The following is a 14,540-nucleotide window of genomic DNA, read 5'->3' as shown; positions in this document are numbered from 1 at the left end:
GACTTTTACCTGGCCAAAGCCGGTTCAGGTGCCATAGCAGATGCTTCTGGAGACCTAAGATCTTGTCAGTCATATTTCCAATCTGTGCTATGCTGAGTAGCACAATTTTCACCGTTTGCCAGATAGATGCCCAGAAGATGGGCATTAAGTTAATCAAGAATGTTCATTGTAATCATTTAAAGATACCGATTGTTTTGCTTCTAATACCCCTGACTACAGTTTTATGTGTCATGGATGAACAGTATTGAAGTACAGTCATTCCTCTAAAGACTGCAGAGGCCTAACTGGCTCAAGATATGTTAGTATTTCCAATTGCCATTCTGTGCAGCTAATTGCAATTGCCCTGATGAACTCTTGCACTGAGCTTTCACAGACTGGTGCTCAGAGCTGCAGAGAGAAGGATTGAGGTGTGTTTCTGGGGATGCTGACTGAAACCCTCGATACTGAAAGTAGTTTTGAAAGGCTAGAGGTGGAGATGTTATGCTTATTCTTATTCTTTTGTTTTTTCCCTTGAAAAATTGCATCTGTAGTTTACGAACCTGAAGACTAGTGTAAAAAACATACAGCTTGTAAAGTTCACGTGAGCAGATAAATCCAAAGATAGATGTACACAGAAGCACTAAACAGAAGTTCACAATATGAAGTGAATATATGTAAGTAAGTAAGTAAAGTTGTTTTCTAATTCCCCAAACAAATTATCCTTGTAAATGCACACAGAAATAGCCCTATGCTTGGATATTGCCTCTCGTACACAGCTTCTTGGAAGATGATTTGGGAAAGTTACCATCTTCACTTAAGCCCTTGGGCTAGGAGAAGACCGGAGACCTTTGGAGAATTACTCCATCCTGAGAGAGGTCTGTGAGGGATCTTTTTCTACTGCTGTCAGGCAGGATGGAAGTCTGAGGCTGCCTGTTGGCTGCTTCCCTTCTTGTTCGTATCTCTTATTTGTTAAATGTCAGCAGTATGTCGGCAGCTGTATGAATTCCCTTTTAGTAACAGGTGACTTCACAGCTACAGTTGGGCTGTGTGCCAGGCCTTTGCCTGGAACCGGGAGACACTTAATTTTGATTCGTATTTTCCCATACAGTAAAACCAGTACAGAACCCAGAGGGATGTGTGGACAACTGCTATGTCTCAGGTAGAAGGAATCATACTTTTTCCTGTAGAAGTTCACAAAAATCCCAACAAGGCGACAGTCCCGGGGAGAGGAAAGACTGGAAGTTAGCACTTCGTTCAGAGATGTCTATATCCTCTTGGACCTGCTGCTCCAGTGTCAAAGAGGCAGCCCTTTCTTTCCGCAGAGCTTTGCTTTGATCAGTTCTTATCACATGCCAGTAGTCGGTGAGTGCTGTGCCTTGCTGCTCCAGCATCACCTCTGGGGCTCTGGGCAGGGGAGGTCTCGCCTCACCTGGCAGGCTGATTGCTGAACAGGGAGCCGTGGCAGGAGACCTCTTCACTTGTGTGCTTTCACCACTCGGGATTTCCTGGTTTAGGAAAAGAAAAGAAGATTTCATGAGGGTGTTCTTCGGCGTGCAGCTTCCATGGGGGCAGTTTTGCCCCCCCCTTTCTTTTGCCATGTCCTTACAGCAACGTAATGGGGCTCTGAGCTTACACAAAGGCTCCCCAAGGAACGCTTTGTCTTGTAAGATGTGTTTTCTAAAATGACTTTACTAGAGCTGTTCAAACTGAGTGTGTTGCTTTGTGCATCCCTGGAAGTCTATATCTGTGAGGGAGAGAAATGGTAATTTTACCCCCACTCAGACAGTTCTGCATACTGCTGTAGTGTCAGTGTGAATTGTTTTCCTAGGCAATGTTTTTTCTGTGAATTGAGCTTTTTGATGCTGAAAGCTTTATGAGTTTTGGGCACTCTCTGAGTTGTGTTTAGAGCCCTCCCCCCCTTCCCCCCCCCCCCCCAAAAAAAAAAAAAAGATGATGGGAAGAAAGAAAGGCACAGGAGAAAGTGAAACTTAATTTTATTGACTTTTTTTTTTTTTTTTTTTTTTTTTTAAATCTGTGATGTTAGCTCTGTTAAAGGAAGCGATTTGTTTGTTAAAAAAGATTCTGGGGAGTACCTCGTGATTTGATTGATAGTAGAGAAAATGTAGAAGGACTCTTTTCCCTGGAAGGTTGGCAATTTCAGTCCAAGGTGACCTCAGTGAAGTATTCTGATTTGATAATAATATTGGTAGTAAGAGCTGAGACTCAGATTTCCATGTAAAACAGTTTTACAGGCAAAGAATCAAATTCAGCTCCGTTGCAAATTGTGTGACAGCATGATAGAACCAAAGTGCCAATTGAGAGTTGTGGGTTGCCTTTGGACAAGCAAGTCTGTTCCTAATTCAGAAAAGCATAGAAACCTGTAATTAAGTGCAATCATCTGGGTGATCCTGTTGGGCTTTATCTTCGATTATTAGAGTATTTCAGCTGGATTTTTGATTGATCAGTTCAATTATTTGTGTTTCACTTCCATTCTCTGTGAAATGGGGGTGAGGGAATAATAATAATAATAATAAAAAAAACAACACACAAAAATACAAACGCTGAACAAAACTGTCTGAGTGCTGACAGTGAGAATTAGATGAAATGTCGTTATCTAACTCACAGTTGCAACTCTGAAAATGGTCTAACTCATAAGATCCCTAAAATTCTGGTCTTATTTATCATTAATTTTACGGAAGGAGTGGGAAAAAAATCCTTCTGTCCAGATGGGTTGTCCCACCAGCAAGGGACAAAGGAGAGTGAGTGAAGACTTGTGACTAGAGTGCTCTTGGGAAAGGTGCTCCCACAGTCCCGGTGTCCAACCCTACATCTCCTCACCTCCAGCTGGAAACCGAAAGAATTCAGGGAACCAGTTACGGGGGTGGGCTGGAAATCTACCTTAAAGAAATATATTGAAAATGTTGTTCATCCACATGATAATGCATTGTGATAATGTCTTACAAACACTGCATAAAAACATTTGTGAATGCTATCTTTCCAACGTCACAAGAAGATACTGAATTTCCTCAAACAGGACCGCGGTATACATTTTAGTATGTCAAGAAAGTATGTCAGAAAGAAGACCCTAGCAATTACAGGCCTGTCAGTCTCACGTCAGTGCCTGGTAAAATCATGGAGAAGTTGGTTCTTGAACTTATTGAGGCGCACCTGGGGGACAAAGCAGTCATTGGTCCCAGCCAGCATGGGTTTGTGAAGGGTAGGTCCTGCCTAACTAACCTGATTTCCTTTTATGATAAGATCACCCGTATGGTGGACCAAGGGAAACCAGCTGATGTGATTTTTTTGGACTTCAGCAAGGCTTTTGACACGGTTTCCCATAGGATCCTACTGGACAAAATGTCCACCATACAGCTGAATAAAAACATCATACGATGGGTGAGCAATTGGCTAACGGGCAGGGCCCAAAGGGTTATGGTAAATGGGGCTACGTCAAGCTGGCGGGTGGTCACCAGTGGGGTCCCTCAAGGCTCCATTTTAGGGCCGGTACTTTTCAATATTTTTATAAACGATCTGGATGTATGAATAGAAGGTATTTTGAGCAAGTTTGCTGATGACACCAAACTTGGAGGAGTTGTGGACTCGAATGAGGGCGGAAAGGCCTTGCAGAGGGATCTGGATAGGTTGGAGAGCTGGGCGATCACCAACCGCATGAAGTTCAATAAGAGCAAGTGCCGGGTCCTGCACCTGGGACGGGGAAACCCTGGCTGCACGTACAGACTGGGCGATGAGACGCTGGAGAGCAGCCTAGAAGAGAGGGATCTGGGGGTCGTGGTAGACAGCAAGTTGAATATGAGCCAGCAGTGTGCCCTGGCAGCCAGGAGGGCCAACCGTGTCCTGGGGTGCATCAAGCACGGCATCGCTAGTAGGTCAAGGGAGGTGATTGTCCCGCTCTACTCTGCGCTGGTGCGGCCTCACCTCGAGTACTGTGTGCAGTTCTGGGCATATAAAAAGGACATGAAACTGTTGGAGAGTGTCCAGAGGAGGGCTACGAAGATGGTGAAAGGCCTGGAGGGGAAGACGTACGAAGAACGGCTGAGGTCACTGGGCCTGTTCAGCCTGGAGAAGAGGAGGCTGAGGGGAGACCTCATCACAGTCTACAACTTCCTCGTAAGGGGGAGTCGAGAGGCAGGAGACCTTTTCTCCATTAACACCAGTGACAGGACCCGCGGGAACAGGGTTAAGCTGAGGCAGGGGAAATTTAGGCTTGACGTCAGGAGGGGGTTCTTCACAGAGAGGGTGGTTGCACACTGGAACAGGCTCCCCAGGGAAGTGGTCACTGCACCGAGCCTGTCTGAATTTAAGAAGAGATTGGACTGTGCACTTAGTCACATGGTCTGAACTTTTGGGTAGACCTGTGCGGTGTCAAGAGTTGGACTTGATGATCCTTAAGGGTCCCTTCCAACTCAGGATATTCTATGATTCTAAGAAGCAGGCTGAACAATGGCCTGCATAGTGGAACTCCATCCCATGCTCTGTTTCAGGTAGCAGAGAAGCAGGGCTTGTTTTGCACCTGTAGGTGGAAACCTCAACGGAACCTTAAGTTCAGTGGCAGAGAAAGGCTTTAGTTATAAATCAGGCAGGAGTTGGTGTTGGACTGGTCATTCTGCTCCTAGGCAGTGAGCCCAGACTTCAGCCTAACTGTTACATTATGTGATTATCTTAAGCAGTGACTTTTGTTCAGTGCTCTCTTCTTGTGGAAGTAAAATTTTATTCCTTTTATAACCTGTCAGCTGTGCACATTTCTTTTTAATTCTTCTTCCCTCAGCATCTCTTTTGAACTGATAGAGGCTTAAAGCCTTTACTTATAAAGCAATTCCCACAAGAAGTTTATTAAGGTTTTCTTGTTCCCCTTCTTCACAATCCGGCAGTATTTTTTACCTTTAAATTAGGAACTATCTTTTTACTATGTATACTACGTGTAGCACTTGGCAACTTAGACCACCAAGAACTGTCCAAAGTCTACCTATATATAGTCCTTTCTCCCTTGTCTGTTTCTTTCTTTTTTTTTTTATTATTTTATTTATTTTTTTTAATTATTATTATTATTAAACAACTGCTGGATTTGTAAGGTAAACATCCAGCCTGCATCTCCTGCAGCACAGGGTTTGGTTGCGCTCCTTCTTCCCACTTTACTGGTGACTGCTGTTTTTTTCTGTACAGTCACGGCTCTGACAGGAAAGGTGAAAGAATAACAAGTATCTTGAAGAACAAAGAAAGGTTAATCTTTTTGTGAGAAAAGAGTGAATCTTGATTAGTTTCTGAAATGAGAGGGCTGTCCTGCTTCAGGCCAAAAGAGAGAGCAAAGCTGCAGCCTTGGGGGTTAAGAGGTGCCTTCTGGCAGGCTCCCTTGCACTTCCATGCTCTTCATAGGTGTTTGCTCTCAGGATGTTATGGATTCTGATTTTTAGATACCTTCCTCCTTGAATTGCTAATGACATGCTCAGAGAGTGGAGGTGTTTCCAGACCCCATTCAAGGGTCAGGAGAGTAGGTAGGCTGCTGCCTTGGTTCATCAGTGTGTGTGTGTGTCTTCTCACCTGAGCCTGTGGGCTGTGCCCTTCAGCTGAGGCTTTGTTCCACACCAGGCATTGAAGCTCAGTGTTGCCAGTGTGATGTGCAAGGTGTTCAGGCTGTGAAGCTCAGAAAAGAGCCAGGGACTGCATGAAAGGCAGCAGATAATGGCTCAGGGAGGAAATGTGCAATTGCTCTTCCTGGGGTGGACAGCACGGAGGATTGTATTGAGTGGGAGAGATGAAGTTTAATTTTAGAGTTGAGGGTGTTTGTCCCTCTATATGTAAGACAATCAACCAGGGTCATTGGTTTTGGTGATCTCTCCAGTATGTTTATAGCAAATGCGAAGTGTAAGTGATATTGTTTTTACAAAGCCGAAATCTTTCAGAAGAAGCAGGGAGGGCACACCATGGCTGGCTCAGTCTTGATCCTGCCTTCAGCTCTGGTGAGGCAGAGCAGCTCTGTCGCTGCTTCCTCGCATGGTGGTGCCTGAGGCATCCTGCCTCGCTGGGGTGCTGCAGAGGTTTGGGGCAGCACTGGTCCTGAGCCTCCAGAGGCTTCTCCCTGCTGCATCCCTCCCTCCTGTGCTCAGGAGAGCTCTCCAAAGCACACAGGCACCCTTGCACGTGTGGAAAGGCAAGAAACTTTTTTTTTTTTTTTTAACTTTTTTTTAAAAATCAAGTAGAGCCCATCCATTGCCTCAGCTCATAGCTGAGTGCCTGTGTGGTCATTTGCTCGTGGCACCCCTCATGCATGTGGGTTTTTGCCTTTTCTTCAGCACGCTTTCCCCAGGGCACCATTTATGTGATTGAGGGGCTGAGTGGGACCCTCGGAACGTCCAGAACCTTCCGGAACCGGCTGCGTCTCCTCAGAGACGCCCTGCAGCCCCTCTGCTGCCAGCCCCTCAGCACTCACCTCTGGCACAGGTATATCTCCATGGAAACTCTGAAAGCTCCTCAAACTTGTGGAGTTTTTCTTTCTTTCTTTCTTTATTTTTTATTTGAAGGTGGGCGGTGAGGTGTTTTTCTCTCTTCTGCGCCCTGTTGTGTCGGTCAATGCCAGTTTTGACTGGGGAGGTGTGGATTTTGGATTTTACCTCAGGTTTGTTGTGATTCCCATGTCTAGAGTTAAAGGAACCTCAGGAGGGAAGGTCTGCTATGGTAAAAATAAAAATCTTTTCTATTTGTATGTAAAAACAGTATGTAAGCCAGCGTCTTGCCCTCATCCCGCAGTAACGTTTCCTTCAGAGCTGCTGGAGAGTTCCCTCCGCTTTCAGCTCTTTGTCAAAGCTGTGCTGTAAAGAACTGATAAAATAAGAGGTGAAATAAATACCAGAGGTTTTCAGTGGCTAAATACAAGAGCCAGATGGTTTGTGTGGCTGGGTGTACATTGCTCCTTGGTGGCTCTGCACGCCGCTGTTCCTGCAGAGCAGCTGGGCTGGCTGTGCCTGAGGGTGACGGAGCAAAGTGCGGCTTGTGGCTGTCAGGACAGAGAGGGAGGACTCGATCTCTTTTAGGGATCGTGGTTGCTCTCCAGCTTTCCACCCTTCCTTTCCAGACCTCTGTGAAAGCTTGAAAAGAGAGGGAAATCAGTCTGGGAATTTCGGGGCGAGGACTGGGTGTGTAGAGACGATAATGCAGCTGGGGTGAACCGGCTCCTCTGAGAGCTGGCGAGGGACGCAGGCTGGTGCTGGGAGGTGGGTGGTGAGCAGCAGTCAGATGAGATTAACTGTGACAGGCAGGGCAAGGAGACTGGGACTCAAACTGGGAGATGGAGGGGAGAGGAGAGAAGCAGCTGTGGTGAGGAGCTTGAGGCCAAGAAGCAAACTGGTGACGGCCGGGCAGAGCAGTGACAAGGACGGTACAAGGACGCTGAGCTGAGGGGAAGGGAGCCTGGTGCAGGGATGAAGAACATGGTGAGGGGAACCATAGGCAGTGGTGGGGAGAAGCAGCCTGGACAGAGGTGAGGGGCTCGTGCCTGAATGAGAAACCTGAGGGCTGAGGTCTCAGGCTGGATGTGTGAGACTTGGGTAAAGGTTTGTTTACAGCAGAGACAGCATTAGGGCAGCGTAACAGGGAACAAGCACTGGAAGCTCGGATTTGGCAGTGCTGTAGGGTGTCTGTGACGTGCTAATTTTTAACAAATGTTTTTGGAGGATAAAGCTAGGATAATGTGTACTTAATTAATGACTTGGAACCTTAATTTTACTCTGCTTGGGTTGTTCACCTGTAAAGCTGAGGTACTAATACCCTTTGCTCTAACAACACTGGTGTGAAAAGAATTAATTAATTGTCGAGTTTCAGATACTGCACTGGAATAATTAACTTGGTCATGCTCTGTTTTGTCTTCAGAGAAGGATTTGAGCTTGGTGGATTTACTGTTCAAGGTCTGCCTCGAATAGTAAAAATAAAACATCAAATCCTTGTTTGTCACACAGGTATCGTTTGTTCTTTGTTCTTTGTGCCCCGACTGAGGCAGGGGGACCCTCAGGAAAGCAGCATGTGATCCTGCAATTGAAAGTGGTACTGTAACGCGTACCTCTGGAGGGCTGAGCTAGGTGTCCATCGGAGACTTGAAAGCTTACAGCCTTCTAACTTCTCGTTCATATTTGTTCTTTTAATATAGCTAATCTTTTAATGTGTTTTGTATATGCAGTGTATTTTTTTTTTTTTTTTATGTGGCAATGAAATAATTAGTCAAAGTGGTTTTTTATCTTGTGTAAAACTGACCCTTTCCATCAGAAGGAAATGACTGGAGTCAAAATACAGCGAGCTGGGTGGGAATGAGTGAAATGAATCATCTCCAGTGGAAGAAATTAAAGGTCACTTGAGACATAATTATCGAACAGTGCTCTGAGGCTCTGAAGATAGATAAACTACTGTTAACTTTGTCAGTGCCCAGAAGTAGTTTTTAGAATACTCATATATACCCATCCAGCGTTCGCTGTTTCCACTGTTGTTTAAATTTGAATTATGATAGAGCGTTGTCTAGGAGGAAAACGAATCCAACATACTGATCTGAAGATACAATTGTAAATCCTTGCAAAATTTCTTGTTGAGTATCCCCCCCCTCAAAAAAAAAAAAAAAAAAAAAAAAGGTAAGTATGAATTAAAACAGAAACTTAGTTGCACTGAATTACAGTGACCAATTTCCAATTTTTTTTCCTATCCTGAATGTTGTCATGCTGCCTTCTGTTACTTGACATTTTTTGGGTTTCCCATCATGTCTATAATGATTAGGAAAGAATTCTGAGCACACATTGACTCTGTCCTTGGCAGTTATTTTTGCTTTCCTGGGAGACAATAATTGTGCTGCTTGTCTATCTTCATTGCCACTGTGGTAAGTACAAAGGGGGATGTGGGAGAAGCACTTCAGTATTTCTGTAGTATGCTAAAAGCCTCAAATGCTTCTGGCAACCTGTTGACAAAGTCCTGTAATGAAGATAAGCAGAAAGAAAACAAAAGGTCTCTACTCTTCAGTGGGCAGAGAGGGGGCTAGAGAAATTAGTTTGTGATTTTGCCAGTAAGTGCCGCATGCTTCCCCACGGCATGACCATCTAGGTCCTTAAAATGGAAGTAAATCAATTTAGATAAAGAATAACAGTCTGAGTTTCTTCTACCTTTATCAGAAGGGAAACACAACAAAAATTGTCTCTCTTCTGCAGAGGATTTTGGTGAGCTGATACTCTTAAGTCTTATCATTCTGCATGCAATCAGGTTTTATTAACTACTTGTTGAGAAAAGGAGGGTTAAACCAGAGGAAGGATGGCATTCTGAAATATCGTACAGTGCAGGCTTGAGTGCCAGCCACAGCCCTGGGGAGCTGCGGTGCCAGAGCTGAGCCTGCTCCTTGGAGCGAGTCCTGCACAGTGCCGAGTATCCCTTTCGGGGGGAATCCTGCCTGAGCTCAGGGCAAGCCCGTGCCACGGCCTGACGCTGCAGGTTTGGGCTGCTGGATGGGTGCTGGGTTAAAGGAGAGGACATAGAGCGGTGCTTGGCTCTGTGGAATGAACGCTTCTCAAAACGCAGAGGGAGGGAAAAGCAGTGCTGAAGAACTGGGTTCTCGCTGCAGGCCATGGAGGCAAGTGGCCCTTTATGGGTGCTTTTGTCCCCAGGAGGGGACTTCTAATTTTCAAAACAATTTTAATGGAAATTTATTAATACCTATTTGAGAGGAGTATTTACGCTTGTTCTGCTTGATTAAATTACTTCTAAGCAGAGCTACATCTTTTGCCTGGAAAGACGTGATGCTATTTAAAATTACTGTCAGATGAATGTAATGATGATGGTGATGATTGTTTAAGATTTTGTGCCTTAAAAAGGTACACAAAGGCAGATACAATCAGACTAAATGCAAGAGCCAGGCATGGACCACTTCCTGTGGTGAAAAACCCTGCTGCCTTCAACTACCTATCAAGAATAAAAATTAGATGCTACTTGAGGCCTCAACCTACTCCTTCTATGCCAAATTTTAGATTAATCTTGCCACCTGCAGTGTGGGTGTATAAATGACACGAGGGGGACGTTTTTTTCCTCTTATTTTTCATTTTTGCCACATAAATGGTGTGAAGTAATCATATCAAACTGTGCTGGTCTGTGGCATTATATCATGTGATTGCCTTGCATTTTGTAGCCTATTCAATGATATAAAATGCGGAACATTAGATTTTTTTTTTAATAATAAACGGACAAGAAGTGCTTTTGGCACCTGGTGTCCACTGAAACACTCATCTAAATCAGTAGTTATGTAGGCTGTGTACCTGCTAAAATGAGAGAGCTGATTCTGTGGTTCTGACAACAGAGGGATCTGTGATCACTGATGTGACTGTGGTATTTGACAATAAACCCAATAAACCCTGTGGCTGAGTGCTGGTGTTCTTGCTTCCCCAAAATGTCACATAGCAGTCTTCTTGTCCCCCATCCTCCCACCCTGCTTGATAGTGTTTCTTGTACGTAGTTACAGCTGTGTCTCTCATTGATCCTCCATGCCATAAATAGGAAAAAGTAGCATAGGATTACTTTCCTGAGCCCAAGCCCCCCCTGAGCATCCGGGTGACGCCTCTGTTTGAAGCTGTGAGTTTTCCACTTGGCATCAGTGGGAAGAGGCACCTCCTGCAGCAGACAAGTTTCTGTTGTAAAGCTTTGTTGTGTTTCTTGCTCCCCATCACCCCCCTCTCTTTTCTTTTTCTTTTTGTATTTTGTAACCCATTAGGCAGCAAAGACTCTCAGAGTGCAACAAGCATAAAACCAAATCTCAGAGGTTAAATGCTCATTGTTTCTGTGACGAAAGGCCATCTACAGATGGCACACAGACCTGCCTCTGCTTCTGTCTCTCTGCTTTGGCTCGTTGTGCATAACGATATTGAAATTTTAGAGCCTGTTCTTGGGAGTAGGGATAATAACCAAGCCAAGATGTGTGGGAGGAGAGTGGGCTTTATGCGTGTGTGTCATGGTTTTTCTTGGTCTGTGGAGGTCTCCACAGATATTCATCATGCTGTTTAGAAAATGAAGCAGCACAGCCTTAAAACGTGACATCTAGAGAATAATTTAGTAAATGTCGATGATTTGGAAACCTCACGTACTACACTTTATCTCAAGTCTTCCTTTCAAAGGACTCTACTGACAAGCTGAGGGAGCAGGGCTCTGCTGTGTGGTATTGGTTACAGTAATCTTATGAAAATAGGGGAAGTTATTTAGGTTTGCTTCACTGTAATTAATTATGAAGCCAGGAAAAAAAGTTTCTTTTTTTTTTATTTTATTTTTTTTTTAATAGCATTGCCCACAAATTTAAAAGTCACAGTCCTCTGTGTTAGCCTTTTGTTCTCTGATGCCGGCAGTGCTTTTAATGCTTTTTGATGTCTTGTGAGTACCAGCTTTCAGATGGGATATTCAGCTTTTCTAGCTTTATGCCATCCTAATTGTTTCAAAATGTAGTCATTAAAAAAAAAAGTAAACATTATTGCTGGTGTTATTGCTAACGGCAAGAAATGCAAAAAAAGGGGGACACATGTGGTGGTTCTATTTAAATAAAAGCTTATTTTCAGAAACAAAGGCTTATGGAGCAAAAGGGAGCTGTTAGTACCCCAAGCACGTTTGCTGTTACGGATGAACCCACAGCGATGGATGCTATCAAAGTTGTCATATTTTATTCATGAGTTGTGGTAGGCTTGGATGAAATAAGAAAAGCAATGCTCCAAATCATAATTATGGTGTAAAAAGATAAAACAGTTATTATTGTGACATTTTTGAAAATTCTTAAATCTCTCAAATAATTCATATAAAACTTGTGGAGAATGACTAAGTATGTTAGCTATGGCTACGATTCCTTCTTGGGGGGTTGTGTGGAACACTTCACAGAGGTGGAATTTAGACAGATTTGGGGAGAATATATAAATGTGTGCTTATATGTGTTCCAAGAAACAAAGACAGCTAGAGTGTTGAATATAAACATAATTGTAAAGAGGCTGACAGCTGAAATTATACTTCAGTAGAGAGGGGCTTTGACAAATGTACTATGCCCCATGTTATTATCACGCAGTTAATAAATAAAGCAGACACCCAGGATTTAATTTTCTTTAGCAATACCGTGGAAGTGATTTTTCTGAGGTAAAGAAAACAGAAGGGAAAATTAATTCATGAAACGCATTGGGTTAGTGTTTGTACAAATTGCAGAGAGAGAATAAGGAAACAAAAAACATAAGATTTGAGTAATAAATGAGCTAAATGTTTTAAAAGTAATTAAACAACTGCTTAGAGTCATATCACAGGAATTTTTGAACCATGAGCATGCATCAGCATATGTTTACTTTGAACTTTACGGATAATTTCATTGCCTCAAGTTGGATTATTCTTGTGATATGGACTGGAAATCGGGAGCTCTGGGTAGGTGTAGGCAGGTCTGTTAGCTGCCGTAAGCAGCATTAAGCATTGTAATCTCTCTTTGCACGTGAAGAAACTGAGTCAGAGGTTGCTGAAGCTTCCCTGTTGACGAACTACTGAATTCTGGTGTTTTGAAGTGTGTCTTTAAGAACGCAAGTCTTCAGCAGGGAGGCGAATTCTGCTTTCTTTGTGGCCCTGCTGAGCTAGACTGGGATTTTCAGCACAGCCAAAATAATTTAGGCATTTTGGTCTCTCCTGCTTCTCTGGGATCTGGTACTTAAAATTCCTTTGAATATCCAGGCTCTGGGTTACCAGTGCCTCTCACATTCCTGTTAAACTTCGGAGCCTTAAAGCAGGCGTGCTTGATACTATTTCTTTTTAATACCTTGTCACAAAGCATGAGCAGCATTATCACCTCAAAGAAAGAAGAGTACTAAATGAGAAATCAGAATTATTACATACAGCTTAAAAATACAAATAGATCGTTCTCTGTACAGTCTATTGACAAAGCTGAGGTTTGTTTCCAGGTTAGAAATGTGCTAAGGGTTATAGTGGGAGTAAGGTGGTCCAAGCTGCAGTTATTTGTAAAACGTACCTTCTGTGTCTGATTTTTGGTTCTAGATGCTCCTCACCTTCTGATACTGTTTTCAGTTAGATGTAAACTTGTTCTAAATGTGGCTGAAGAATATGTTTTGTCAAGTTCAGTTATGTGTTTGCATTTTTAAAAAATCATTTCTGATTTGCTGGGACTGTGATTTTGAGCTTATCTGGAAGAGTTTTGTGGAAGTGGAGTAAAAACTGCTGGGTTTGCTTTTGCGCGAAGTCAGAACAGGAACAGTATTTTTAGGTGGCTCATTGTCTTGTGTGGCATTAGCATTTAACATACTCTGAAATAAATCCCTGAAATGGACGGTGCTTCTGCAAAACAGCCAGCGTTTCGGTAATGAGTCTTAGGAATTACTGCTCCTTCATGCTAACATTGCAGACAGTGCTGCTGGCTCTGTTCAGACTTCTCCTCATGATGGGATTGCTACTGTAATCCTTACTTTTTTTTGTTTAAACGTGGTTATTTTCAAATTTGAAAATAGCAACCTTTACCTTTATAGTCACACTGATGTGACGTGCTAGCTAATATAGATAAACAGTGGAAAAGAAGTTACAATCAGTGACTCCTGCACTAATTAACTAACAAGGCATGTAATTTGATTAACTCACATGATTTAAGAGCAGATGATGTGCTGTAAGCAGTAGCATAACTTCTGGAGCATTTCTACCAGCACCGGAATAAGCAGTTAATTTAAGGGATCATCCATTTGTAAATAGTCTTGATTTCAGCACGAGTCCCTCGAGGACACAGCTGAGCCAACTTGCTAAGGCGAGCCTGAGCCCAGTAGCTGCTTAAAAGGAACCAAGGGAAAGGGGCTGCCTGAGCAACAGGTGATGTGTAGCGCTCCGCACATTGAACAGCATGGCTCTTCATGGCAGGAAGCCTGAGGCAAAGCCATTTGGCTCACTCAGGTTGTCTGCTTTTGCTCTGTACGAGCCACGTGGTCTGAACATGGTGTCAGTTGCTATGTGATGCACGTGCCCAGGCCTCCTGCTCATGCGTCTGTCGCCACTGAGACAACTCCAGCACTTGCCTTGGTTGTTTGGTCTGTCTGGGTGGGAAGACAAGGACCCGGGAGATAGGAAGCCCATAGGTAGCAGAAGAGGGCAGCCCCTGCCGTGTAGGCTTTGCTACTGCTCTCTGCTGCCCTGCTTTCTCTGTCCCCTAGAGGACCTTGTTTTGGCTGGGACTTGAGGAAGCAGGTGGCTGCCTTCTCTCATGGCATGTATTCATTTCCAAGTCTTGTGCAGTATCTGGTGCTCTGCTTGCTGCGGAGTGCTCAGTTTCCCTGGTTCAGTTTGAAATGCTGATAAAACAAACAAGAGACTTAGACTTTCTGACAACTGCCTTATGAACTGGAGCATGGTCATTCTAGCCAGTGCTCAAGTTGGGCCAGCTTTCAGGAAGTGAAGAGTCCAACATGAAGCTCCTAAATCAACTAAATTGGGGAAGAAATGGTGAATTGATAAGCAGTCCCTGATTTCCGTAGCCACTCAAAAATCTGACTTTTAGAACTGAGTTTGCAGTAGCTTTTCAAAAAGAATGG

At 43.8% G+C, this 14,540-nt stretch overlaps 1 protein-coding gene across 5 annotated transcripts in view; it reads left to right on the top strand.

The window, feature by feature from the left end:
• Positions 1–14,540, top strand: part of NELL1 (neural EGFL like 1) — a 287,963-nt gene that overhangs the window by 5,847 nt on the left and 267,576 nt on the right. The gene's annotated exons all lie outside the window — the stretch shown is intronic.

This window comes from Aythya ferina (genome assembly GCF_964211825.1).
Source record: "Aythya ferina genome assembly, chromosome: 5".
NCBI lineage: Eukaryota > Metazoa > Chordata > Aves > Anseriformes > Anatidae > Aythya > Aythya ferina.
Note: the sequence above shows the minus strand (reverse complement) of the source record. Positions and strands in the feature narration are given on the sequence as shown.